Raw genomic sequence first — 27,168 nt, forward strand, 5'->3', positions numbered from 1 at the left:
TGGGGCAGGTAACATCCATGCAACAAGTCTTCACAAAATAGAAAGAAATACTTCCTAATCAAAAAAAACTGAGATGTCAAAAATTCCTTGTTTACTTATTACCTTATTCCTTGTTTACTTTGAATTTTGCCTGCTCAAGTATTCCAACAGAGCTCAAGGCAAATTCAATTTGCAGTTGAACATCATCAGTGATCAAATATTCCTTTGGGAGTATTCCAGAGCACATGTCGGAACTTTAAAGAAAGCAATAATATTCTGCCCAGAATCTATGTAATTATTCATATCTGTCCGTTGTGTTGATCACTTTATGTATCAAGTCAGAATAGATTGTTGGACAAGAGCATTACTTTGATGGCATCATTATAGTCAGGCCTGATGCTAGTAATAGTTTCGCTGAACGATAGGAATGAAATTAATAAACTCATGCATCTGAGGACATGCTTTTGAATTAATTAGATGAGGACACAGCAAGCTGTCTTCCGTTTAAGTATCATTTTTTTTTCTTTCCTAGGTTTGAGCACTTCTACAACCACAGTCAAAATGGTGTCCACAGAGCCAAGTACGACAACGAACCCTCCGACAACTACGTCAACATCACCTGGGGCAGGTAACATCCATGCAACAACTCTTCACAAAATAGCAAGAAATACCTCTTAATTGAAACAAAAATTAACATGCCAAACATTTTTCCTTTACTTTTGACCACTACAGTAGCTATCAAAATACATAGTGATGAAAATCCAGCAAATTCTGCATTTGAAAGGATATTGAACATTGCTGAAATAACTCAAGAAAATTAATCACCTTTAGATTCTGGGAAGTAGCTAGATATGTCAGAAATCTTATGTGTACTGAGATTCAAAACAAATTGCGATGTGGATTGAAATACATATTCACCTTTTAAAGTTTGCTGAAGTCCAGTCTTTTCTACTCCCAAATATATGATCTCTGATGTGTTCTTTTTATTTATACGTGCCGTGGGTTACTAATAAAGAAACATTTTCTGGAAGAAATAGAACTTTATTTACAGCAACAACCACACCATGTTTTTTACAGTGCCATGTTCTCGATCATTCTATCATCTCTGCGCATGTTCGGAACTCTCTCCAATCACATTCTTACACGTGATATCACTACACTTTCCTTTCTTTAAAAAGAAAACAATTAGCATCATTGACCAGAGCAAATGCATAATTTAACATGTCTCTATCAGTCTTCTTGGGGGTTTACGAACACGAGTAAACCTTCTATGTGGTTCACACAGTTCTTGTGTTTCGTTGTTATTTTCATGTTTTGTCTGGTCTGCATTAGTTAACTGAAACTCTGATGTTGGCTCTTTCTTGAGGTCTTTGCGATTTCTTCTTACCACTGCTCCTTCTTCTGTTTGGACCATGTATGATCTGGGTTCTACTTCAAGTACTGTAGCTTTCTGTGTCCATGTGTTCATTTTGTCTTGTATCCTACTTCATTTCCTTGGTGCAGTTCAGGTAATGGATGAGAACATCTGTCAAAGTATGTTTTCTGCTCTGCTTTGTGTTCATCTTTCCATCTTTTCACTCGTTCACTTCCCTCTGTTTTCAGAAGCCTCTCAACTATTGGCAGATTGGATCTTAAACGGCGTCCCATCAAGAGCTGAGCAGGTGAAAATCCACATTCAAGTGGAGTACTATGATAGGCTAACAAAGCTTTATAAAAACCACCTCTACTATCTATTGCTTTGTGCATCAGTTTCCTGATAATTCCTACCGACTTCTCAACTAATCCATTGGATGAGGGAAAGATGTTGTATGAGCAAAGCCCCATTCATGAGCAAAATATCTCATGCATTCACCATTGAAATGTGGACCATTGTCTGTGAAAACTTCATCAAGTACACCATGTCTGGAAAAAACTGATTTCATGCATGTAATTACATTCTCTGCAGTTGTTCTGCTCAGACCACACACTTCAAGATGCAATGAGTAACAATCTGTTATTAATAGATAACCTTTGTTGTCAGTTGCAAAAAGATCAATGCCTACCTTCTGATAAGGTCTCTGAGAACTAGGTTTGCTAGGTTGGTATTTAAGGCATATTTAACAAGAAGACACCAATTCTGCAATTTCTTGATTCATCTTGGGCCAAAACATCACTTCCCGCGCCCTTCTCTTACATTTTTTAATACTTAGGTGGCGTTCATGAATTTATAAAACTCCTCACGTTCATTTTCAAGCACTGCACTGACTTGTTTTATTTATTTTCTTTCTACTTCTGCAACAGTGTGAAAAATAATTACTCTTACCACAGTCGTTACACATTTTCCCATATGCTGGACACTGTTTTGGCTGATGCTGCCGCCCACAGCGATCACATAGCTTTTTGCTCTCAGACGATGTCTTGCTCTCTGTCAGTTTTGTTGCCATTTTATTATATTTTCTAATATGTTTGCACTTCCTCACAGCGTCTACGTTGTAGCTCTCAATGAAAAGTTCTTTAGCCTGTGACGTCACAGTTTCCGAAGCTTTGCAGAGCATCAAATCTTTTTCCAAATCTAAGTCTTGTTCTCTTAGCAGTCTTTCTCTCAGGCCATTATCCAGTGTTATGAAACCAGTAACTGGTTTCACTTACCAGCAAAGATAGATATGTCAGTTGAAGTCCAATGGTACTATTTTCAAAAGTTTTATTAATAAAGGGGCACAAAAATTAAGGTTAATACAAACATTCAGATAACATGCGTCAATACTCAATCTAAAACGCAGGTACATTAATAATCACTCAGAAATAAGCTCTTTCGTTGTCTAGGGTATAATACTGAGTCCAATTGGAAATATATAAAGAGTCACTCTGAAGTCTGCAGGCTTTTCCCTTTTGGTTTCACGTGTTGGAGAGAGAGAGAGAGAGATTGTTAGGAAAAGAGACACTTGCCGTTCTCTTTATGAATCAAATCCTCAGCCTCAGAGGATTTGGCTTTCCTGGTGTTAAATAAAAGCGGTTTTCCGTTGGTTCTAGCCACAAACCCCGCATTCGGAATTTAACGCACGTGGCTTTCTTCAAAATGGCTTCCCGTTCCCACGGGAAGCGGTATCGTGCTTCTTGGTGTCTCCTTGGTGCGTCTGAGGGTCGTCCTCTTTCAGACCCTTCTTTATACTGCCTCACGGGATCTCAGGTGTCAATCAGGTTGCAGGTGATGCAATCTCTCTCTCAACCAGCCCACTTTGCCCGAGGGCTTTACAATGTCCCTGCGAGTTGGCACGTCTGCAGTTCCCAGGTGTCTCCTGAGAACAATGCCACAGTCGCCAGCTTTTGTCCCAGTGGAATGCGGTATCCAGCACGTCGCTGTCTTTCCATTTCCTGTGTCCATTCGGCATGTGTGTCTCTCTCTCTCTTGCTCTCTCTCGGGTCATTGACCCCCCTTTCACTAGGGCTCTTGCAATTCTCACAAAGGAGGGGGCTGGTATCATAACACCAGAATGCCACAAACAATTCTGTCTTTAGTGAGAGAGTCTGTCAGTTCTCTAAACTCGTATGTTTTGCCTGCAGTGTTTTGTGCACTGTATGCAGTCCTGGGTAGGTCTGTAGTCTAGTGTGGTTTTTTTTCTGTGTAGTTTTCATACTGTTTCATGTAGCACCATGGTCCTGAAAAACATTGTCTCATTTTTACTGTGTACCGTACCAGCAGACATGGTCGAAATGACATTAAATGTGACTTGACTTGACTTTTACTCCGGTGTCTCAACTCAGTAACATATTGATCAATAGTTTCACCAGCTCTCTGCTTACATGTAAAAAATTTATACCGCTCATATGTCACATTAGGCTTCGGTGTACAAAATGCTTCAAATTTGTCCATTATCGATTTTAAGTTTAAATTATCTCCATTTTCAAAACTAAATTGATTATATATCTCAATTGCTTCATCATCTATTACGTGGAGCAGAAGCGCAGCTTTCGTATTTTCTGGTTTTTCATCCGCACCAATCACTGATTTAAAAACAATTTAAAATGTTGCTTAAATTTTCGCTAGTTCTCAGCTACATTCCCAGACAATTGAAGTGTCGATGGAGGCTGCAAAACTTCCATTTGTAAAACTGTTAACAAACACCGAAACAGTCCAAACTCTTTATTTCAGAAAATTATCTTCAATTCTCTTGTGTTAGAAAATGTATTATTCTTCCAGACCGACTTCTGACACCATGTTGTGTTCTTTATATTTATACATATTGTGGGCTACTAATAAAGAAACGTCTTGAAGAAATAGAACTTTATTTACAGCAACAACCAAACCACGTTTTTTACAGTGCTATGTTCTCGATCATTCTATCATCTCTGCGCATGCTCGGGACTCGCTACAATCACATTCTTACACGTGACATCACCACAATCTATTTTGGGGGTATGAGGAGAGAAAGATTTTGAATACCGCTATTATGCTTGAAGTTCATTGCAAATAGTTCTATCAGAACTGCAATGCCTTCCCCAAGATTTTTTTTGGCTAATCTTATTCTTCTTCATTTGACCATTTCTACAGCAATTTTGCTGCTTCCTCTTGCAATAGCGACAATCAATAGATTTAGAAACAGTTCTTCCCTTTTATATATGTACATCGATTTTGTTACGTTTTCACATTTTATATCAGATCCCAGCATTCAAGCTGCATATATCTTTGAAGGAGCGTAATGATGTATGTCCGATAATGGAAGGTAACACAGCACCAATGTCCACTTCTGAGATATGATAATTGAAGAGAGGAGTCAAGAAATAGACTATGTTGGATAATTTTGTCTGCTCAATTTTTCCAACAGAGCTCAAGGGAAATTCAATTTGCCATCGAACACCATGAGTGATCAAATATTCCTTTGCAAGTATTTCAGAGCACATGATGGACCTTTAAAGAAAACAATAATACTGTATTCTGCCCAGAATCCATGTAATTATTCATGTCTGTCCATTGTGTTGATCACTTTCCATATCAATGCAGAGCAGATTGTTGGAAAGGAGCACAACCTTGATGGCATCATTATAGACAGGCCTGATGCTGGTAATAGTTTCGTTGAAGGATTTGAATGAAATGAATAACCTCAGACTTCTGAGGAAATGCTTTTGAATTAATTAGATTAGGACTCAGCATGCTGTCTTTAGCTTAAGTGCTATTTTTTTTAAATTTCCTAGATTTGACCGTTTCCATAACCCCAGTAGAAAGCACATCCACAGAGCCAAGTGCAACTATGAGCCCTTCTGCAACTGCGTCAACTTCACCTGTGGCAGGTAACATCCATGCAAACAAGTCTTCACAAAATAGCAAGAAATAGCTTCTATTCGAAAAAATATTCCCATGGCAAACAGTTTTACCTTTCTTTTTCCCAGTAGAGTAGCTATCAAAATACATAGTGATTGAAATTCCAGCCAAATTCTGCATTTGAAAGGATATTTCACACTGCTGAAATAAATCTCAAGAAAATTGATCACCATTGAATGCTGGGAGGTGGATAGATACGTCAGAAATCTAATGCATACTGAGATTCAAAACAGTTTGCCAATGTGAATTGAAATAAGTATTCTGAATTTTTTAGAAGATTATTGAAGTTCAATCTTTTCTCCTTGAGAATAAATGATCTCTTTTGGGGGTGCGAGAAGAGAAAGGTTTTGAATACCACAAATAAACTTGAAGTTCATTGCAAATATTTCTATGAGGAATGCAATGCCCACTCCAAAATTTTATTGGATAATTTTATTCTTCTTCATTTTGTCCATGTCGACAGCAATTTCTCTGCTTCCTGTTGCAACAGAGACAACCCAGAAATGTAGAAACAGTACTTCCCTTTTATATATGTACATTGATATTATGTTTTCATATTTTATCTGAGTTTCCAGCATTCAAGCTACATATACCTTTGAAAGAGCCTATAGGCATATGTCCTATAACAGGGAAAATAACAGAGCACGAAAATCCATTTCTTAGATATTCCTATGATAAATGAAGGGAGGAGACATGAAATAGAACATGTTTGATAATTTTGCCTGCTCAATTACTTCAAGAGAGCTCAAGGCAAATTCAATTTGCAGTTGAACACCATCAATGATCAATATACCTTTGGGAGTAGCACAGAGCACATGATGCATCTTTAAACAGATCAATAATATTCCGTCCATGCTTTTGAATTAATTAGATTAATACTTGGCATGCTGTCATTAGCTTTACGAATTTTTTTCTCAGTTTCCAAGCATCAACCACTTCTGTAGCCACATTAGAAAGCACATCCACAGCGCAAATTACAAACTATAGCCCTTGGACAACTGAGTTGACATCAACTGTGGCAGGTATCATTCATTACAACAAGTCCTCCGAAAGTGGCAAGAATATCTTCTAATATGAAATCAATTAACATGTCATATGGTCTTCTGTTAGTTTTGACCAAGACAGCAGCTATCAATATACTCAATGATGAAAATCCAGCCACAATTTTATTTTCAAAAGATATTTACTGGTGCTAAAATAGCTCTCAAGAAATTAATCACTACTTAATCCAGGAAACCATTATATCAGAAATCAAATGCACACGGAGATTCAACACAGATTACCAATGTGAATAGAAATTAGTATTCACAATGTCTAAAAATTTCATTGAAGTACAGTGTTTTCTGCTCAAGAATACATAGTCAATTTTCAGGGGAAGAGAGGGAAAGATTTTCAATACAGTAATGCCATAATTGCAAACAATTATATCAGATCTGCAATGCTGTCTTCCAATCATATTTTTTCACATCCATTTAGTTTTATTTCTCTTCATTCTGACCTTGTCTGCAGCAATTGTCCAGCTTTTTGTTCCAAACGAGACAATCAATAGATGTAGAAACCAGTACTTGCTTTCATATACAAACATCCATGTTATGTTTTCATTTTTTAACTGAGATTCCAGCATTGAAGTGTGAAATTTCTTTCAAATATTGTGGTGCCATCTGTCTTAATACCAAGAAACTAACAGAACAGCAATCTCCAATACGTAGACATTCCGATGATAAAGGATTAGAAGAGACAAGGAATAGATAATGTCTGCTATTTTTGGGGGCTGAATTTCTCCAAAAGAATCCAACAGTATTACAATTTGCCATCCAATGCCATCAATGCATTAATATTCCATTGGGACATGAGCGATTGCCAAGGCAAATGTTAATATCTCAACAGAATCAATGCCATTATGAAAGTTTATCCATAGTTCTGAGCACCTTCTGTTTCATGTGAAATCGATTGTTGGCAAAGATTAGATGCTTGATGGCATCATTATAAACAGGCCTGATGTTAGTAATAAATTTGTTGAAGGATATTAATGCTATAAATAACCTCAGGCTTCTGAGGAGGTGGTTTTGAATTAATTAATTTAGGACTTTGCTTGCTGTCATTTGCTTAAATAACTTTTTTCTCACTTTCCAAGCATCAACCACTGCTGAAACCACATTAAAAAGCATGTCCACAGCACAAAGTACAACCTTCAGCCCTTCAACAAATGAGTTGACATCAACTGTGGTAGATACCATCCATTGCATCAAGTCTTCCCAAAATAGCAAGAAATACCTCCAAATATAAAAACGATTAAAATGTCAGTCTTCCTTCACTTTTGACCAACACAGAAGCTATCAAATTATTTAGTGATGAAAATCCAGCCAAATGTTTCACTTGAAAGGATATTTAACACTTTTGAAATAAACCTCAAGAAATGAAGTATTATTGAATGCTGGGAAGTAGCTAGATATGACAGAAATCTAATGTATACTGAGATTCAACACACTGCAATATGGATTGAAATATATATTCACAATTCTTTTGAAGTTTGTTGAAGTCCAGTCTTTTCTACTGAACAATACATGATCTCTTTTGGGGGTATGAGTAGAGAAAGATTTTGAATACTACAATTAAGCTTGAATTACATTGCAAATAGTTATATCAGAACTGCAATGTTCTCTCCAAATGGTATTTTTTAACTTCTGGGTAATTTTATTCTTCTTCATTTTGACCATTCCTACAGCAATTTTCCTGCTTCCTGTATCAATAGAGACAATCAATAAATGTAGAAGCAGCACTTCCCTTTTTTATATGTACGTCAATATTATGCTTTCACTTTTTATCTGAGATTCCAGCATTCAAGCTGCATATCTCTTTGCAAGTGTGTAATGACATATGTCTGATTACAGGGAAGATAACACAGCACCAATATCTGTTTCTGACATATTCTTAAGATAGATGAAAAGGGGAGACATGAAAGAGTCAATATTTTATAAATTTGCCTGCTCAAATACTCCAACACAGCTCAAGACAAATTCAATTTCCAGTTGAACACCATCAATGATCAAGTATTCCTTTGGGAGTATTCCGGAGCACATGATGGATCTTTAAAGAAAACAATAATATTCTGCCCAGATTCTATGTAATTATTTATGTCTGTCCATTGTGTTAATCATTTTTATTGCAAGTCAGAATAGATAGTTGGGAAATAGCAGTACCTTGATGGCATCATCAGGAAAGAACTATGTACAAGTAGGGAGTGATCTTTTTTTTTTACAACAGATTCATTGATTTGTGAGAATAAAATCAGGCCAATGAGGCATTATGTAGTTAAACCATTTTTTCCCAGTATGAATCAAATTGTTCCAGCTTATGATTAACAGATGCTGTTATCTTCTCCATTTTGTAAATGTCCATTGTAATTTCCATCCATGTATTTAAAGTTGGGCTCTCCTGTGGGCTCTTACCATTTCCTAGTAAGAGTCTTTTTACCAGCCACCAACAGTATATTCATTAAATATTTATCTCTTTTCAACCATCCTTGAGGTATATATCCAAAATATATGGTCTTACTCTCATGTTTGTTTGATGAACTTCAATAAAAAAATAAATTACAAAAAAAAAAGGAACAGGCCAGATAGTAACAATAGTTTCATTGAAGGTGATGAAGAAATTAATGATGTCAGGCTTCTGAAGACATGTTACTGAATTAATTAGATTAGGGCTCACCATGCTGTCTTTTGCCTAACTGCCATTTTTCTCACTTTCCTAGCTTCGACCGCTTCTGAAACCACATTAGAAAGCAGTTCCACAAAGCAAAGTACAACCTTGAGCCCTCCTACAACTGTGTTGACATCATCTGTGGCAGGTATCATCCATTGCAACAAGTCCTCCCAAAATGGCAAGAAATATCTTCTAATATTAAAACAATTAACATGTCAACGAGTCTTCCTTTAGTTTTAATCCAACACATTAGCTCTCAAAATACTTAGTAAAGAATTTCCAGGCATATTGTTAAAGACAAAGGTTATTAACTGTGCTGAAATAAATCTCAAGAAATTAAATAGTATTGAATGCTGGGAAACAGCTAGTTTTGCCAGAAATATAATGCAAACAAAGATTCAACACAGATTGCCAATATGGATAGAAACACATATTCACAATTTCTAAAAAATTTGTTGAATTCCAGTATTTTCTCCTCAAGAATACATGATCTCTTTTGATGGCGTGAGTAGAGAAAGATTTTGAATATAACAATTATGTCTGAATTTCATTGCAAATTGTTATATCAGAACTGCAGTGCTCTCTCGAAATCTTATTGTTTAATTTTTGGCTTGATTTATTTTTCTTTATTTTGAACATTTCAAAGGCATTTTTCCTGCGTCAATAGAAACAGTTAATAGATGCAAAACTTGTTCTTGCCTTTTGCGTACATACATACTATGTTTTTATCTTTTATCTGAGATAAAATGCGGGCTTCAGATTTGTCTAAAACAACGTCAGGTTTCTGAGGCCACGTTATTGAATTTATTAGAATAGAACTGTGTGTGCTGTTATTTGCAGAAGTGATATTTTATATTTTTATCATTTTCCCAGCTTCAACCACTTCTGGAACCATAGAAGGAAGCACATCCACAGAACAAGTTACAACTGTGGCAGGTATCATCTTTTTCAAGACATCCTCAAAAAGCGGCAAGGAATATCCCTTAATTAAAAACAAATGCCATGTCAAACTGTCTTCCTTTAGTTTTGGCCAGCACAATAGATATATTCAGTGTTGAAAATCCAACCAAATTTTAAATATCAAAGGAAGTTAAACAGTGCTAAAATAAATCTTAAAAATGTAAACACAATTTTATGCTGGGGAATAGCTACTCATGTCAGAAATCTAATGCATGCAGAAATTGAAAAGGATTTGCCCAAATGGATTGAAATACACGTTCAGAATTTCAAAACAGTTAATTGACGTGTCTTTTTTATAGTCCAGAACAGACTGGGTCTTTGCTTTTACTGAAAACTTTACAAAAGATTCATTGCTAACAATTATACCAGAACTGCAATGCTCTCTCCAAATCATATTTTTAATTGATGGTTAGTAATGAAATTTCAGGCAAATTTTTCATGTCAAAGGACATTTAATGGTGCTAAAATAAATCTCAAGAAATTAAATGCTATTGAATGCTGGGAAATAGCTAGTTATTCCAGAAATGTAATGCAAACGGAGTTTCAGCACAGATTGCCAATATGGATAGAAATACATATTTACAACTTAAAAGTTTGTTGAAATCCAGTCTTTTTCTCGACAATACATGACCTCTTTTGAATAGATCATGTATTGTTGAGAACCACAATTATGCCTGAAATTCATTGTAAATGGATATATCAGAACTGCAATACTCTAGCGAAAACATTGTTTAATTTTTGGTTAGATTTATATCTAAGTAAAGCATTAAAGAGTTCAAGAAGAGAGCTACAAAGGCATATCAAAAGTAAAAGAAGCAATTATTCATGTAGGAAGATATTAAACAGTCAAACTTCTGCGTCTAAAAATTCTTGGGCTTCCTGTGTCGAACGAAACCATTTTTTAGAACCATCCCTCAAGATAATTCTGAGCCAAGCAGGATAACAGAGAGATGGCTTAAAACTTGTGTTATACAGTTCCAACATAACCTTTTTAAACTTGAAGCGCTCATTCATCATCTCAGGTGAATAATCATCGATGATTCTGATCTTCTGACCCTTGTAATCAATCATATTTCTTCGGCGGGATTCACGAATTAAAAGTTCCTTTGTTTGAAAATCATGCAGACAGATTATCACAGATCGGGGTCTCTCTGCTACAGCAGGTCTGGGGACGAGCGATTTTAATCAGTTAATACCTTGCATGTTAATATGTTATGAATTTTGATAGTTTTTTGAAATAATTTATATTATACCTATTTTTTGAGGTTGTTTTACATTCTATAAGGTCTAGTTGGCTTTTTCTTTTATTTAGTTTAGTTGGAAGGAAGCTAACCTTGAAAATTTATTTGGAACTAAACCAGTAGGCTTTTTTTGGGAGGGTAATGTCAGTAGGTTTAGCTGTCGACTGTCTATTGGTCAACATTCTGACTTTGGCAGGTGGGTGGGGAGTGTTGGGTGATTTTTCTGGGAGCTGGTTTGGTCTCTTAGCCATGTCTGTTGCCTGGTTACTTTATCTCAAAGCTCGTGTTTGGATTTAATATTCATTTCAGTGGTTACTATTCTAAACTTTCTTTTAAGTAGTATTAAAAATGGATCATACTATTAATTTACTTAGTTTTAACATTAAAGGTTTAAACCACCCTGTGAAGCGGAATAAGATATTTACCTATATTAAAAAACGTAAGGTCCCAATTATTCTTCAACAGAAACTCACATTCGTAAATGTGCTAATTTACGCCTCTTCAGCTGTTGGAAAAAATTCAAATTTCATTTCTGCTTTCAGGCTAAGTCTAGGGGTGTTTCGATTTTTATGGATAATACAGTTTCTTTTGTTCAACATAAAGTAGTGTCTGATACCAATGGGCGTTTTGTTATAGTATCAGAAAAATTAGATGAAAAATTGATGGTATTTGCCAATTTGTATACCCCGAATATAGATGATCCAGGGTTTTTTGAGTGATTTTTTTTCGCTTCTACCTGATTTAAGTCTTTACTCATTGGTCTTGGGTTGAGATTTTAATTGTTGGCTAGACCCAGTTTTAGATCGATCATCTTCTAAGCCAGCAATACTTAGTAAATCAGCCTTGTTTATTCAATCTTTTCTAATGAAATGTGATCTTGTTGATAACTGGCATTTCTTACATCTAATAGATAAGGAGTATTTGTTTTTTTCCCATGTCCATCATATGTATTCCAGGATTGATTATTTTTTTTATTGACAGCCAATTGGTTCCATTTTACTCTAAACTTTATAGCTGATTCTCCTTAAGAGAATACTGTAATGAATAATTTCTTAGGTCAATTAAACATCCCTACACTTTCTGATGATAACCGAAAACAGTTGGATCAACCTATTTCTTATAAGGAAATTGCCAAGGCTATATGTCCATTGCATTCGGGGAAGGCTCTGGGACCTGACGGTTTTTCTGGAGAATTTTATAAGGCTATTTCCTCTTTGCTTATACCTTATTTATATTTAGTCCTTTTGGACTCCTTTAAGTTGAGTAGGTTGCCACAATCTTTTTATGAAGCTTCTATTTTGCTTATTCTTAAAAAGAATAAGAACCCAACTGAATGTTCGTCATATAGACCTACCTCCTTACTTAACGTTGACACCAAAACCCTATCCAAGGTTCTGGCTAGTAGGATTGAAAATATTTTACCATCTATTATTTCTGACAATCAGACTGGATTTATTAAAAATTGATATTCCTATTTTAATATTTGTTGTTTATTAAATGTTATTTATTCACTTTCTAAAGAGATATCAGAATGTGTGATATCCTTAGATGCTGAGAAAGCCTTCGATCAGGTTGAATGGAATTACTTATTTAAAACCTTAGAAAATTTTAATTTTGGGCCAAATTTTATTCAATGGATTAAAATACTTTATTTATCTCCCCCGCTCGGGTTCTTACTAACTCTCAGAATTTCAAACCATTTAAACTTCAATGTGGAATTAGACAAGGTTGTCCCTTGAGCCCTTTGCCTTTTGATCTGGCTTTAGAACCCTTAGCTATTGCTTTCTGGATATCTAATGATATCACTGGTATTTTAAGGAAAGGTATTATTCATAAAGTTTTGCTTTATGCTGATGACCTTTTGCTTTATGTTTCTAATGTTGATACTTCATTACCTTTTGTACTTTCTTTACTCTCCTGTTTTAGACAGTTTTCAGGATATAAACTAAATGTTCACGGGAGTGAACTTTTTCCTTTGAATAATTTGGTATCGATTAATACCAACTTTCCTTTTAAAATTGTAATTATTTGGGTGTAACAATTACTAAGAATTATAAATACTTATTTAAAGAACTTTTTTTTACTTTGCTGAATTATATAAAAAGGGCACTATCAAAATGGTTGCCTCTTTCATTATCGTTGATTGGCCGAATTAATTCTATTAAAATGAATATTTTGCCTAAATTTTATACCTTTTTCAGGCCTTACCCATTTTTATTCCTAAATCCTTTTTTGATTCTCTTAATTCTATCATATTTTCATATATATGGAAAAATAAACATTCTCGACTAAATAAAGTTCATCTTCAAAAAGCTAAAAAGAATGAAGGTTTAGCTTTACCAAATTTTAGGTTTTATTACTGGGCAGTCAATATACGGAATCTTATGTTTTGGTTATATTAACCGAGAGGACCATCTGGTTTGGGTTTCTTTAGAAGCTAACTCTTCTAAGTTAACTCTTCAATGTCAGATGTCTAATGTGTACAGAGATTGAAAAGGAATTGCCCAAATTGATTGAAATACATGTTCACAATTTCAAAACAATTAATGGACTTTCTCTCTTTTATAGTCTTGAGTACATGGTCACTTTTGAGAGGCTGGAGAGGAGAAAGATTTTTAATGCCACAATTTTGCGTAAAGTTAATTGTTAACAATTATATCAGAAATGCAATGCTCTCTCAACATCATATTTTAAATTTTGGTTAGTTTTATTTCTCTTCATATTGGCCATTTCTCCAGCAGTTTTCATGTTCCTGTTTCAAAAGAGGCAACAAGAAGTTGCAGAACCTGTTCTTGCCATTCAAATACATCAATGTTACGTGTTCATATTTTATCCGAGATTCCAGTATTAAAGCTGCCATCTGTTCTACTACTGGAAAGATAACACAGCAGCAATATCCGATTCTGAGACCTTCCCATGATAAATGAAGAGAAGAGACAAGAAGTGGATAATGTATGATCTTTGCCTGCTCAATTTCTCCAACAGACCCCAAGGCAAATCTGATTTGCAGTTGTACACTATCAATGAATAAATATTGCATTAGGACTATAACAGAGCACAAGATGGATCCTTAAAGAAAACGATGACATTCTTACCAGAATCTGAGATATTTTGAAAGTTTATCCATAGACTTGATCACCTTCTGTATCATGGCAGAATCAATAGCTGGCAAAAAGCAGGGCTTGATGGCATCATTATAAACAGGCCTGATGGTTACAATGTTTTAATTGAAGGATATGAAGGAAATTAATAATGCCAGACTTCTGAGCAAATGTATAGAATTTATTAGATTTGAACACAGAGTTTTGCCATTTGCTTTGCTGATATTTGTATTATTTTCCTAGCTTCGACTGCTTCTGAAACGACAATAGAAAGCACATCCAGAGAGCCAAGTACAACCTCAAGTCCTTCAAGAACTGAGTTGACCGCAGCTGTGGCAGGTATAACGAATTGCAACAAGTGCTCCCAAACTGGCAAGAAATATCTCCTAATTTAAAGACAATTGACATGTCAAATCATTTCCCTTTAGTTTTGATCAACACAGCAGCAATCAAAATTGTCAGTAACGAAAACCTAGACAAACAAAGAATACTTAACTGCGTTAAAAACAAATGGAAAAAAAAATCAGCGCTGCTGAATGTAGGGACATTGCCTGTTTTGTCAAAAATATAACGCATGTAGTAATCTCAAATTGCCAATGTAGACAGAAATTCATTTTCACAATTTCTTAGAAGAAAGTTGAAGTCCACTCCTTTCTACATTAGAATACATGGTCATTTTTGAGGGCTAGTGTAAAAAGAGATTTTGAATAACACAATTTGGCCTGAAGTTCATTGCAAACTATTATACCTGATCAGTGAATATTCTCTTAAAACCTACTTTTTAACATTTGGTTGTTTTATTTCTGTTCCTTTTGACTACTTCTAAAGCAGTTTCCCTGTTTTCTGTTTCAATACAAACAATCAATATACCAAGAACCTATTTTTAGTTATCACACGCATGGAGGTCTTGGTTTCATCTTTTATCTGAGATTCCAGCATTCAAACTGAAAATTTCTTTCAATAGAGTGTTCCCATCTGTTCTATATCAGTAGCAATATAAAATTCTGAGATATTCTTATGATATCTAGAGAGGAGACACAAAGGAAATGATGTGTGTTCATCTTGCCTGCTCAGTATCTGCAACAGAGCACAAGACAGTTCAAAGCCATCAGTAATCAAATATTCCTTTGGAACTCTTCCTGAGCACCTGAGGGACCTTTAAAGAAATCAATAGTATTCTCCCCATGAATCTATGTAAGTATTGAAGTTTGCCCATTGTGTTGATCACTTTCCATATAAAGGCTGAATAGATAAATGGGAAAGAGTAGTCCTTGATGGCATTATTATAAACAGGCCTGATGGCAACAATAGTTTTATTGAAGGATATGAAGGAAATTAATAATGTCAAGCTTCTGAGGACATGATATTTCATTAATTAGATTAATTTTTAGCACAATGTAATTTGCTTAACAAATAGATTTCTCACTTTCCTAGAACCAACCACTTTTGAAACCACAGAGCAAAGTACAACCTTCAGCCCAACTCCAACTGAGTTCACATCAACCGTGACAGGTATCATCATTTTCCAGCAGACCTCAAAAGTGGCAAGGAATATCTTCTAATATCCAAAGAAATGACAATGCCAACAGTTTTCCTTCAGTATTTACCAACACAGCAGTTATCAAAATATTGAGTGATGAAAATCGAACCACATTATAAATGACCAAGGATATTAAACAGTTCTAGAAAAAAATCTTCAAAATGTAAACACATTTTTATGCTGGGGCTAGGTATTCATGTCAGAAATCTAATGTGTACGGAGATGAAAAGGAATTGCCCAAATGTACTGAAATTTATGTTCAGAATTTCAAAACAATTGAAGGCTTTCACTCTTCTATAGTCTTGAATACATAGTCAATTTGGAGGGTCTAGAGAGGACAAAGATTTTCAATGCCACAGTTTTATGTAAAGTTTATTGTTAAAAAGTATATCTGAAATAAAATGCTCGTGCTCGCTTCGGCAGCACATATACTAAAATTGGAACGATACAGAGAAGATTAGCATGGCCCCTGCGCAAGGATAACACGCAAATTCGTGAAGCGTTTCGTTAAAAAAAAAGTAAGAAAGAAAGAAAGAAAGAAATTAAATGCTCTCTCCAAATTATATTTTAAGTTTTGGTTAGTTTCAGTTCTCTTCATATTATCAATTCTCCAGCAGTTTTCATGTGCTCTGTTTCAATAGTGACAATGAAAGAACTCTGAACCTGTTGTTGCCTATCAAACACAGAGATGTCTCATTTTCATCTACTGTCTGACACTCCAGCATTCAAGCTGCAATTTTCTTTAAATAGCATATTGCCATCTGTCCTATATCAGCGAAGGTAACTCAGTAGCAATACACAAATCTGAGATATTCATGATATCTAGAGATGAGACACAAAGGAAACCATGTATGATCATTTTAACTGCTCAATAACTCCAACAGAGCACAAGGCAAATTCAATTTGCAACTGAACACCAATAATAAGCAAATATTCCTTTGAAACCCCTCCTGCACAACTGATGGATATTTAAAGAAATCAATAATATTCATCCCAGAATCTGTGTAATTATTGAAGTCTGTCCATTGTGTTGATCATTTTTATATTAAGTCAGGTACATAACTGGGAAGGAGTAGTACGTTGATGACAGCATTATAAACAGGCCTGAAGGTAACAATAGTTTCGTTGAAGGATATGAAGGAAATTAATAATGTCAGGCTTCTGAGGACATGATACATCATTAATTAGATTAGGTCTTAGCACACTGCCATTTGTTTAACTAATATATTTCTCACTTTTCTAGATTCAACCACTTTTGAAACGACAGAGCAAAGTACAACCTCCAGCACATATACAGTTGAATTTACATCAAGCACAGCAGGTAATATCATTTTCACGAAGTCCTCAAAATTGGCAAATATTATCTCCTAATCTCAAAACAAATAATTCGATCATTTTTCCTTCAGTGTTCATCAACACAGCAGTTATGAAAATATTGTGTGATCAAATCCAACCACATTTTAAATACTAAAGGATGTTAAACAGTGCTAAAATTTATATTAAAAATGCAAAGACATTTTCATGATGGTGCAAAGATATTCAAGACAGAACTCAAATTCACAGAGAGTGTAAAAAGGAATTGCCTAAATGGATTGATATATGTTTCCACAATTTCAAAACAATGAATGGACATTCTCACTTCTGTAATCTTAAATAAATGGTCAATTTTGAGGGTCTACACATGAGAAAGATTTCAATGACACAGTTTTATGTAAATTTTATTGGGTGCACGTATATCAGAAATTCAATGCTCCCTCCAAATCATATTTAAACATTTCTTTCAGCTTAGTCCTCTTCATATTGTCCATTTCTCCAGCAGATTCCATGCATCCTGTTTCAAAAGGGACAATTAAAAGATGCAGAACCTGTTGTTGCCTTTCAAACCCATAAAGATCTTTTTTCATTTATGATTTAAGGGTCCAGTTTTCAAGCTGCAATGTTCATTAAATAGCATATTGACATATGTTCTATATCAGGGAAAGTAATACAGTAGCAATTAACGTATCTGAGATATTCTAATGATTTCTAGAGAGAAGACACAAAGGAAAGGACGTATGACCATTTTGCTTGCTCTATATCTCCAACAGCGCGCATGGCAACATCAATTTGCAATTCAAGACGATCAATAATCAAATATTACTTGAAACCCTTCCTGCACCACTCACGGATCTTTAAAAAGATCAATATTTTTTTTCAAGAATCCCTGTAATTATTCAACTCTGTCGATTGTATTGATCATTTTTATATCAGCAGGTAGATAACTGGGAAGGAGTATTATCTTGATGACATCATTATAAACAGGCCTATTATTAACAATAGTTTCGTAGAAAAGATGGAGGGAAATTAATAATGTCAGGTTTCTGAGGACATGATACATCATTAATTACATTAGGTCTTAGCACACTGCCATTTGTTTAACTAATATATTTCTCACTTTTCTAGATTCAACCACTTTTGAAACCACAGAGCAAAGTACAACCTCCAGCCCATCTACTACTGATTTTACATCAAGCGTGGCAGGTAACATCATTTTCACAAAGTCCTCAAAATTGGCAAAGATTATCTCCTTATATCAAAACAAATAACAATTCAAACATTTTTCCTTCAGTGTTCATCAACACAGCAGTTATTAAAATAATGTGTGATCAAACTACAACCACATTTTAACTTTGAAAGGATGTTACACAGTCCTAAATTAATATTAAAAATGTAAAGACATTTTTATGAAGTTGCATAGATATTCAAGTCAGAAATGAAATGTGAAGAGACTTTAAAAAGGAATTGCCTAAATGGATTGATATATATTTCCACAATTTCAAGACAATAAATGGACTTTCTCACTTCTGTAATCTTGAATAAATGGTCAATTTGGAGGGGCCAAAGTTGAGAAAGATTTCAATGACACAGTTTTTATATAAAGTTCATTGGTAATAAATGTATCAGAAATGTAATGGTCTCTCCAAAGCATATTTAAACATTTGGTTCATTTTAGTTCTCTTCATATTGTCCATTTCTGCAGTAGATTCCGTGCATCCTGTTTCAAAAGAGACAATTAAAAGATGCAGAACCTGTTATTGCCTTTCAAACACATAGAGATCTTTTTTCATTTATGATCTGTGAGTCCAGCTTTCAAGCGGCAATTTTCGTTAAATAGCATGTTGACATATGTTCTATATCAGGGAAAATAACGCAGTAGCAATTTACGAATCTGAGATATTCTAATGATTCCTAGAGAGAAGACACAAAGGATAGGATGTATGACCATTTTGCTTGCTCTATATCTCCAACAGCGCACATGGCAATTTCAATTTGCAATTCAAGACGATCAATAATCAAATATTACTTGAAACCCTTCCTGCACCACTCACGGATCTTTAAAAAGATCAATATTTTTTTCCAAGAATCCCTGTAATTATTCAACTCTGTCGATTGTATTGATCATTTTTATATCTGCAGGTAGATAACTGGGAAGGAGTATTATCTTGATGACATCATTATAAACAGGCCTATTATTAACAATAGTTTCGTAGAAAAGATGGAGGGAAATTAATAATGTCAGGTTCGGAGTACATGATATATCATTAATTAAGTTTGTTATGAAACCAGTAACTGGTTTCACTTACCAGCAAAGATAGATATGTCAGTTGAAGTCCAATGGTACTATTTTCAAAAGTTTTATTAATAAAGGGGCACAAAAATTAAGGTTAATACAAACATTCAGATAACATGCGTCAATACTCAATCTAAAACGCAGGTACATTAATAATCACTCAGAAATAAGCTCTTTCGTTGTCTAGGGTATAATACTGAGTCCAATTGGAAATATAAAGAGTCACTCTGAAGTCTGCAGGCTTTTGGTTTCACGTGTTGGAGAGAGAGAGATTAACGGAAAAACTTGCCCAAAACATCCGTGGAATCAGGGGAGCGATCTTCCCCATTGTTAGTTAAAAGCGATCTTCCGTTGGTTCCAGCCACAAACCCCGCATTCGGAATTTAACGCACGTGGCTTCGTTCAAAATGGCTTCCCGTTCCCACGGGAAGCGGTATCGTGCTTCTTGGTGTCTCCTTGGTGCGTCTGAGGGTCGTCCTCTTTCAGACCCTTCTTTATACTGCCTCACGGGATCTCAGGTGTCAATCAGGTTGCAGGTGATGCAATCTCTCTCTCAACCAGCCCACTTTGCCCGAGGGCTTTACAATGTCCCTGCGAGTTGGCACGTCTGCAGTTCCCAGGTGTCTCCTGAGAACAATGCCACAGTCGCCAGCTTTTGTCCCAGTGGAATGCGGTATCCAGCACGTCGCTGTCTTTCCATTTCCTGTGTCCATTCAGCCTGTCTCTCTCTCTCTCTTGCTCTCTCTCTCGGGTCATTGACCCCCCTTTCACTAGGGCTCTTGCAATTCTCACAAAGGAGGGGGCTGGTATCATAACAAGTTAAGTCTGGAATTTGCTTAACTGATATATTTCTCACTTTCCTAGGTTCAACCACTTTGGAAACCACAGAGCAAGGTACAACCTCCAGCCCATATACAGGTGATTTTACTTCAAGCGTTACAGTTATCATCATTTTCAAGAAGTACTCAGATTGGCATGGAGTATCTCCTAATATCAAAACAATTGAAAATTGAAACAGTTTTCTTTCAGTGTCTATCTACGCAGCAGTTATTAAAATATGGTGCAATGAAAATCCTACTACATTTTAAATGTCAAAGCATGTTAAACATTGCTGAAATTATAAATCTCTCCAAATCATATTTCAACATTCGGGCAGTTTTAGTTCTCTTCGTATTGTCCATTCTCTAACAGTTTCCATGCATCCTGTTTCAAAAGTAACAATGAAAACTTGCTGAACCCGTTCTTGCCTTTCGAATGCACGGCTGTCTCATGTTCATCTATTATCTGAGAGTCCAGCATTCATGCTGCAATTGTGTTTAGATAGCATGTTGACATTTCTACATGATGAGAGAGTGTAAGACAGTAGCAATATCTGATTTTGAGATAGTCTTATGATATCTAGAGACGAGACACAAAGGAAACGATAGATGATCATTTTACCCGCTCAAGATCTCCAACAGAGCACAAGGCAAATTCACTTTGCAAACTGAACACCAACAGTAATCAAATATTCCTGCACAACTGACGGATTTTTAAAGAAATCAATAATATTCTCCCGGGAATCTATGTATTCTAGAAGTCTGTCCATTTTGTTGATCATTATTATGTCAAGGAAGAATATGTACCTGGGAACGATGGTTGCTTTGATGACACCATTATGAACAGGCCGGATGTTAACAATAGTTTCGTTGAAGGATATGAAGGAAATTAATAACGTCAGGTTTCTGAGGACATGATACATCATTAATTAGATTAGGTCTTAGCACACTGCCATTTGTTTAACTAATATATTTCTCACTTTTCTAGATTCAACCACTTTTGAAACCACAGAGCAAAGTACAACCTCCAGCCCATCTACTACTGATTTTACATCAAGCGTGGCAGGTAACATCATTTTCACAAAGTCCTCAAAATTGGCAAAGATTATCTCCTTATATCAAAACAAATAAGAATTCAAACATTTTTCCTTCAGTGTTCATCAACACAGCAGTTATTAAAATAATGTGTGATCAAACTACAACCACATTTTAACTTTGAAAGGATGTTACACAGTCCTAAATTAATATTAAAAATGTAAAGACATTTTTATGAAGTTGCATAGATATTCAAGTCAGAAATGAAATGTGCAGAGACTTTAAAAAGGAATTGCCTAAATGGATTGATATATATTTCCACAATTTCAAGACAATAAATGGACTTTCTCACTTCTGTAATCTTGAATAAATGGTCAATTTGGAGGGGCCACAGTTGAGAAAGATTTCAATGACACAGTTTTTATATAAAGTTCATTGGTAATAAATGTATCAGAAATGTAATGGTCTCTCCAAAGCATATTTAAACATTTGGTTCATTTTAGTTCTCTTCATATTGTCCATTTCTGCAGTAGATTCCGTGCATCCTGTTTCAAAAGAGACAATTAAAAGATGCAGAACCTGTTATTGCCTTTCAAACACATAGAGATCTTTTTTCATTTATGATCTGTGAGTCCAGCTTTCAAGCGGCAATTTTCGTTAAATAGCATGTTGACATATGTTCTATATCAGGGAAAATAACGCAGTAGCAATTTACGAATCTGAGATATTCTAATGATTCCTAGAGAGAAGACACAAAGGATAGGATGTATGACCATTTTGCTTGCTCTATATCTCCAACAGCGCACATGGCAATTTCAATTTGCAATTCAAGACGATCAATAATCAAATATTACTTGAAACCCTTCCTGCACCACTCACGGATCTTTAAAAAGATCAATATTTTTTTCCAAGAATCCCTGTAATTATTCAACTCTGTCGATTGTATTGATCATTTTTATATCTGCAGGTAGATAACTGGGAAGGAGTATTATCTTGATGACATCATTATAAACAGGCCTATTATTAACAATAGTTTCGTAGAAAAGATGGAGGGAAATTAATAATGTCAGGTTCGGAGTACATGATATATCATTAATTAAGTTTGTTATGAAACCAGTAACTGGTTTCACTTACCAGCAAAGATAGATATGTCAGTTGAAGTCCAATGGTACTATTTTCAAAAGTTTTATTAATAAAGGGGCACAAAAATTAAGGTTAATACAAACATTCAGATAACATGCGTCAATACTCAATCTAAAACGCAGGTACATTAATAATCACTCAGAAATAAGCTCTTTCGTTGTCTAGGGTATAATACTGAGTCCAATTGGAAATATAAAGAGTCACTCTGAAGTCTGCAGGCTTTTGGTTTCACGTGTTGGAGAGAGAGAGATTAACGGAAAAACTTGCCCAAAACATCCGTGGAATCAGGGGAGCGATCTTCCCCATTGTTAGTTAAAAGCGATCTTCCGTTGGTTCCAGCCACAAACCCCGCATTCGGAATTTAACGCACGTGGCTTCGTTCAAAATGGCTTCCCGTTCCCACGGGAAGCGGTATCGTGCTTCTTGGTGTCTCCTTGGTGCGTCTGAGGGTCGTCCTCTTTCAGACCCTTCTTTATACTGCCTCACGGGATCTCAGGTGTCAATCAGGTTGCAGGTGATGCAATCTCTCTCTCAACCAGCCCACTTTGCCCGAGGGCTTTACAATGTCCCTGCGAGTTGGCACGTCTGCAGTTCCCAGGTGTCTCCTGAGAACAATGCCACAGTCGCCAGCTTTTGTCCCAGTGGAATGCGGTATCCAGCACGTCGCTGTCTTTCCATTTCCTGTGTCCATTCAGCCTGTCTCTCTCTCTCTCTTGCTCTCTCTCTCGGGTCATTGACCCCCCTTTCACTAGGGCTCTTGCAATTCTCACAAAGGAGGGGGCTGGTATCATAACAAGTTAAGTCTGGAATTTGCTTAACTGATATATTTCTCACTTTCCTAGGTTCAACCACTTTGGAAACCACAGAGCAAGGTACAACCTCCAGCCCATATACAGGTGATTTTACTTCAAGCGTTACAGTTATCATCATTTTCAAGAAGTACTCAGATTGGCATGGAGTATCTCCTAATATCAAAACAATTGAAAATTGAAACAGTTTTCTTTCAGTGTCTATCTACGCAGCAGTTATTAAAATATGGTGCAATGAAAATCCTACTACATTTTAAATGTCAAAGCATGTTAAACATTGCTGAAATTATAAATCTCTCCAAATCATATTTCAACATTCGGGCAGTTTTAGTTCTCTTCGTATTGTCCATTCTCTAACAGTTTCCATGCATCCTGTTTCAAAAGTAACAATGAAAACTTGCTGAACCCGTTCTTGCCTTTCGAATGCACGGCTGTCTCATGTTCATCTATTATCTGAGAGTCCAGCATTCATGCTGCAATTGTGTTTAGATAGCATGTTGACATTTCTACATGATGAGAGAGTGTAAGACAGTAGCAATATCTGATTTTGAGATAGTCTTATGATATCTAGAGACGAGACACAAAGGAAACGATAGATGATCATTTTACCCGCTCAAGATCTCCAACAGAGCACAAGGCAAATTCACTTTGCAAACTGAACACCAACAGTAATCAAATATTCCTGCACAACTGACGGATTTTTAAAGAAATCAATAATATTCTCCCGGGAATCTATGTATTCTAGAAGTCTGTCCATTTTGTTGATCATTATTATGTCAAGGAAGAATATGTACCTGGGAACGATGGTTGCTTTGATGACACCATTATGAACAGGCCGGATGTTAACAATAGTTTCGTTGAAGGATATGAAGGAAATTAATAACGTCAGGTTTCTGAGGACATGATACATCATTAATTAGATTAGGTCTTAGCACACTGCCATTTGTTTAACTAATATATTTCTCACTTTTCTAGATTCAACCACTTTTGAAACCACAGAGCAAAGTACAACCTCCAGCCCATCTACTACTGATTTTACATCAAGCGTGGCAGGTAACATCATTTTCACAAAGTCCTCAAAATTGGCAAAGATTATCTCCTTATATCAAAACAAATAAGAATTCAAACATTTTTCCTTCAGTGTTCATCAACACAGCAGTTATTAAAATAATGTGTGATCAAACTACAACCACATTTTAACTTTGAAAGGATGTTACACAGTCCTAAATTAATATTAAAAATGTAAAGACATTTTTATGAAGTTGCATAGATATTCAAGTCAGAAATGAAATGTGCAGAGACTTTAAAAAGGAATTGCCTAAATGGATTGATATATATTTCCACAATTTCAAGACAATAAATGGACTTTCTCACTTCTGTAATCTTGAATAAATGGTCAATTTGGAGGGGCCACAGTTGAGAAAGATTTCAATGACACAGTTTTTATATAAAGTTCATTGGTAACAAATGTATCAGAAATGTAATGGTCTCTCCAAAGCATATTTAAACATTTGGTTCATTTTAGTTCTCTTCATATTGTCCATTTCTGCAGTAGATTCCGTGCATCCTGTTTCAAAAGAGACAATTAAAAGATGCAGAACCTGTTATTGCCTTTCAAACACATAGAGATCTTTTTTCATTTATGATCTGTGAGTCCAGCTTTCAAGCGGCAATTTTCGTTAAATAGCATGTTGACATATGTTCTATATCAGGGAAAATAACGCAGTAGCAATTTACGAATCTGAGATATTCTATTGATTCCTAGAGAGAAGACACAAAGGATAGGATGTATGACCATTTTGCTTGCTCTATATCTCCAACAGCGCACATGGCAACTTCAATTTGCAATTCAAGACGATCAATAATCAAATATTACTTGAAACCCTTCCTGCACCACTCACGGATCTTTAAAAAGATCAATAATTTTTTTCAAGAATCCCTGTAATTATTCAACTCTGTCGATTGTATTGATCATTTTTATATCTGCAGGTAGATAACTGGGAAGCAGTATTATCTTGATGACATCATTATAAACAGGCCTATTATTAACAATAGTTTCGTAGAAAAGATGGAGGGAAATTAATAATGTCAGGTTTCTGAGGACATGATACATCATTAATTAGATTAGGTCTTAGCACACTGCCATTTGTTTAACTAATATATTTCTCACTTTTCTAGATTCAACCACTTTTGAAACCACAGAGCAAAGTACAACCTCCAGCCCATCTACTACTGATTTTACATCAAGCGTGGCAGGTAACATCATTTTCACAAAGTCCTCAAAATTGGCAAAGATTATCTCCTTATATCAAAACAAATAAGAATTCAAACATTTTTCCTTCAGTGTTCATCAACACAGCAGTTATTAAAATAATGTGTGATCAAACTACAACCACATTTTAACTTTGAAAGGATGTTACACAGTCCTAAATTAATATTAAAAATGTAAAGACATTTTTATGAAGTTGCATAGATATTCATGTCAGAAATGAAATGTGCAGAGACTTTCAAAAGGAATTGCCTAAATGGATTGATATATATTTCCACAATTTCAAGACAATAAATGGACTTTCTCACTTCTGTAATCTTGAATAAATGGTCAATTTGGAGGGGCCACAGTTGAGAAAGATTTCAATGACACAGTTTTTATATAAAGTTCATTGGTAACAAATGTATCAGAAATGTAATGGTCTCTCCAAAGCATATTTAAACATTTGGTTCATTTTAGTTCTCTTCATATTGTCCATTTCTGCAGTAGATTCCGTGCATCCTGTTTCAAAAGAGACAATTAAAAGATGCAGAACCTGTTATTGCCTTTCAAACACATAGAGATCTTTTTTCATTTATGATCTGTGAGTCCAGCTTTCAAGCGGCAATTTTCGTTAAATAGCATGTTGACATATGTTCTATATCAGGGAAAATAACGCAGTAGCAATTTACGAATCTGAGATATTCTAATGATTCCTAGAGAGAAGACACAAAGGATAGGATGTATGACCATTTTGCTTGCTCTATATCTCCAACAGCGCACATGGCAACTTCAATTTGCAATTCAAGACGATCAATAATCAAATATTACTTGAAACCCTTCCTGCACCACTCACGGATCTTTAAAAAGATCAATATTTTTTTTCAAGAATCCCTGTAATTATTCAACTCTGTCGATTGTATTGATCATTTTTATATCTGCAGGTAGATAACTGGGAAGGAGTATTATCTTGATGACATCATTATAAACAGGCCTATTATTAACAATAGTTTCGTAGAAAAGATGGAGGGAAATTAATAATGTCAGGTTCGGAGTACATGATATATCATTAATTAAATTAAGTCTGGCATTTGCTTAACTGATATATTTCTCACTTTCCTAGGTTCAACCACTTTGGAAACCACAGAGCAAGGTACAACCTCCAGCCCATATACAGGTGATTTTACTTCAAGCGTTACAGTTATCATCATTTTCAAGAAGTACTCAGATTGGCATGGAGTATCTCCTAATATCAAAACAAATGAAAATTGAAACACTTTTCTTTCAGTGTCTATCTACGCAGCAGTTATTAAAATATGGTGCAATGAAAATCCTACTACATTTTAAATGTCAAAGCATGTTAAACATTGCTGAAATTATAAATCTCTCCAAATCATATTTCAACATTCGGGCAGTTTTAGTTCTCTTCGTATTGTCCATTCTCTAACAGTTTCCATGCATCCTGTTTCAAAAGTAACAATGAAAACTTGCTGAACCCGTTCTTGCCTTTCGAATGCACGGCTGTCTCATGTTCCTCTATTATCTGAGAGTCCAGCATTCATGCTGCAATTGTGTTTAGATAGCATGTTGACATTTGTACATGATGAGAGAGTGTAAGACAGTAGCAATATCTGATTTTGAGATAGTCTTATGATATCTAGAGAAGAGACACAAAGGAAACGA

At 35.3% G+C, this 27,168-nt stretch overlaps 1 non-coding gene across 1 annotated transcript; it reads left to right on the forward strand.

Moving 5' to 3' along the window:
* The first annotated feature begins 16,229 nt into the window (after positions 1-16,229).
* Positions 16,230-16,336, forward strand: LOC140725824 (U6 spliceosomal RNA). The gene has a single exon (XR_012098476.1). It is a non-coding gene; the product is annotated as a U6 spliceosomal RNA (small nuclear RNA).
* Positions 16,337-27,168: the final 10,832 nt, after the last annotated feature.

The sequence above is a fragment of the Hemitrygon akajei genome, chromosome 3 (genome assembly GCF_048418815.1).
Source record: "Hemitrygon akajei chromosome 3, sHemAka1.3, whole genome shotgun sequence".
NCBI lineage: Eukaryota > Metazoa > Chordata > Chondrichthyes > Myliobatiformes > Dasyatidae > Hemitrygon > Hemitrygon akajei.